The sequence below is a fragment of the Mastomys coucha genome, unplaced genomic scaffold (genome assembly GCF_008632895.1).
Source record: "Mastomys coucha isolate ucsf_1 unplaced genomic scaffold, UCSF_Mcou_1 pScaffold7, whole genome shotgun sequence".
NCBI lineage: Eukaryota > Metazoa > Chordata > Mammalia > Rodentia > Muridae > Mastomys > Mastomys coucha.
Window position 1 is genome coordinate 34,901,002 of NW_022196913.1, and position 3,277 is coordinate 34,904,278.

Sequence of the window (3,277 nt, forward strand, 5' to 3'; positions counted from 1 at the left end):
AGCGTTGCGGCACTAATTGGAAGCCAAGAAAAACTCACTTCAGACACAGAAGTTTAAAAATGAAAGCTTTATTTTCGGGGCTCACAAAGAGGCAGCCAGTTCTGCCTCCGAACTGCACCCCTAAAGGGAGATTGTACATTTTTATAGGATTGGAACACAAAGCAGGGGGTGGGGGTGGGGAGAGGAGTAGACTGTTGCATTGACCAATCATATTTTGACACAAGGAGTTAATCAATGCCGCACGCCTTTCCAGCTCAGCTGGACATAAGGAGGCAAACACCAAGCCCTTCTCCATGCAGTTTAATCAGGAACCTTCATTTTTACTTCTTCTCTAGCTAGCTTCTTTTATATTCTTCTATATCTTCTTCTTACATCTTACTTATTACTACTTACATCTTATTAGTTACATCTTATTAGTTACATACTTATTCCTAATTCTACATCTTACATCTATCCTTACATCTTACTTCTATATCTACATCTTCTCTCCTATCCCATTACCAGCCCCAATTCTACATACTTACTCCTAAATCTTATATAACCCATCACCAGCCCTAATTCTACATACTTACTCACTACTTCTTATATTCTCTCTCCAGCCCCCAGCCCTTGTGGGTTAAATATTTTCCCTGGTCCCAATCATCGTTGGCTACGTGGCAAAGCATAATAGGCTACAAGAAATCATGCCATCATAAACTAGAGGCACACAGCTTTTCCAACTAAGGCTTGTTTATCTCAATGCTCTCTGCTCTGGCCGGAGACCAGGTGTTCAATATATATGTATAGGGTGGCAGCTGCGGTTCCCCACAAATCAAGACGTTAATGTTGGTGACAGGGCTTTATCCGGGTCACATGGTTTCAGGGTTCTGATTCAGCTTTTACAGTCAGGTCCTCTCCTGGACTCTAGTCTGGAATTTAGAGTAATGATGGAAGAAAGGAGTGGGCAGGCTGCATAGAGTCAATGAAATCAAGACAGGCAACTGACTATTTGTGTGTCTTAGTTCAGATAACAGGATAGACAACTTCCCTCTTTGCATCCTTTACTGGTTAACAGACAAACATGAAATTCTCGAAGAAGCAGAATAAGAGTTGGTTCTGGCCTGGCGGTGGTGGTGCACGCCTTTAATCCCAGCACTTGGGAGGCAGAGGCAGGCGGATTTCTGAGTTTGAGGCCAGCCTGGTCTACAAAGTGAGTTCCAGGACAACCAGGACTATACAAAGAAACCTTGTCTTGAAAAAAAAAGTTGGTTCTGGGGCCTGCAAAAATGAACTCAGTTTGGCCCCACCAGCAAGATGGAACTTCTCCCTGAGATGGGAGGACTCTGGAAACTGTCTCATAATAACAGCCTCTTTAACAAATTGTGCTAAATAAAATGAATGGTCTACATGTAAGAATGAAACTGAAGCCCTCATGCTCGGCTGGATTTTTGCAGACACCAGGACTGCAAAATGGCGGAGCTCGTGCCACTGAAGAAGAAGAAGCTCATGGAGGTTCAACTTGGAAAGTGGCTGAGCTGGATATCCATGTAGGATTTCACCCCCAGTGGCATTGCAGGAGCCTTTCAGAGAGGGTATGACCAACACTTACAGCAAGTACACCAACATTTGGAAAGTCAGCATCTTGGAGATTAACATGGTGCTAGCAGCGCACATGGTTTTTAGCTACTGCATTTCTTACAAGGAACTCAAACACGAGCAACGATACAAACACCACTAAAGAGGTCACTATGGAGGGCACTGCATCACTGAGCATAACCGCCTGCCCTGCTCCAATCTAGGAAGAATTCAGCTGGCTGAACCTTCATTCATGTCCTGACTGAGAACTAGTGTCCAATAAAAGATGACTGACTAGTTAAAAAAAAAAAAAAAGGAAACTGGATCTGCTCTCCTGTATCAAACACTATAGTAATATAGTAATAACAATAATATTTACTATCATATTTATATTTTATGCTTATATTATTTATATATTATATAATGTGTATAATCATGTAATAATTATTATTGTTGTTAATAATTAAAAATTGATCAAAGATCTTAAAGTAGACCTCAAAAACTTTTAAAGGGAAACACTGAAGAGTCACAGGCAAGGAGTTTTCCAAAAAGGACTCTGCTTGCATAGGAAATAAGCCCAAGAATTGACAAACAGGCTTGAATTAAAAGCTCCCCACAGCAAAGGAAACAATGAACAGAGTGAAGAGGCAGCCGAAGAGCAGCAGGACATCTGTCAGCTAAGCATCTGACACAGATTAATATCTAGAATCAGTAAAGAGGCCAAAACAGCAAAAGCCCAAGGAGAAAAAAAAAATCAAAAAAGCAATTATCTAGTTGATGAGTGGGCAAATGAATTGAAAACTGGTTCTTAAAGAAGTACAAAAGACTTTGAAATGTAACTTCATTTGATCACTTTCATTTGATCATGTAAATGCAAATCAAAACTTCACTGGGGGTCTATCTCATTGTCCCATCGAGTAGCTTTCCCAAGAGACAAATAGTACCAAATAGTTGAGTCTGGAAGGAAAGGGAAACCTCTATGCATTACTGGTAGACATGTAAGCTGGAACGGCTACTCTAGAAATGAGTATGCAGTTCTGAAAAAGAAAATGTAACCATCATATAATCTAGCTATACTACTCCGGGTTATGCACCTGAAGGATTCTAAGTCAACAGAGCACAAAGTACTTCCCATCCGTGTCCATTGCTGCATTATTCACAACAGCCACGATAAGGAGCCAGCGGTGATGTCTGTTAGCAACACATGGTGGGGCTTCATTTATCCATAAAGAAAAACTAAATACATTATTTTCAGGAAAATGAGTGAGACCAGAGATCATCATCTTAAGCAAAATAAAACAGACAAATATTGCATATGTAGAATCTAGATTTCACTCACATACGCATGCACACACACACAAACATGTGAGCATGTACTCAGGAGCGGGAGCAGAAGAGGGTGCCCTTGAGTGGATGACATTGAGCAATCAACAGTTTTGATCTATATACATCAAGATGTTATAATGAAACCCATCATTGTGAATTCTATTTAAAAAACAAAACAAAGCAGAATTTTTTAAAATTAGTCATAATTTTAAAACAGTCCACAACATTGTAAATTTTATTTTGACAAGTAGTTTACTCTGTGCATGACACTATTTCCAGTGTGCTGAAAAATGAGAAATAAAAATTATGGTCCTTGCCCTTGGAAGTTCCTAGAGGAACTGAAAGATAAAATATAGCAAGAAAAAAAAGAATAAGGGAAAGGAGAAGAAGAAGAAGA

General features: G+C 39.8%; 1 pseudogene; it reads left to right on the top strand.

Annotated features, from left to right (window-relative positions):
- The first annotated feature begins 1,449 nt into the window (after nucleotides 1-1,449).
- On the top strand, nucleotides 1,450-1,728 carry LOC116082522 (annotated as a pseudogene).
- The last annotated feature ends 1,549 nt before the right edge of the window (nucleotides 1,729-3,277 follow it).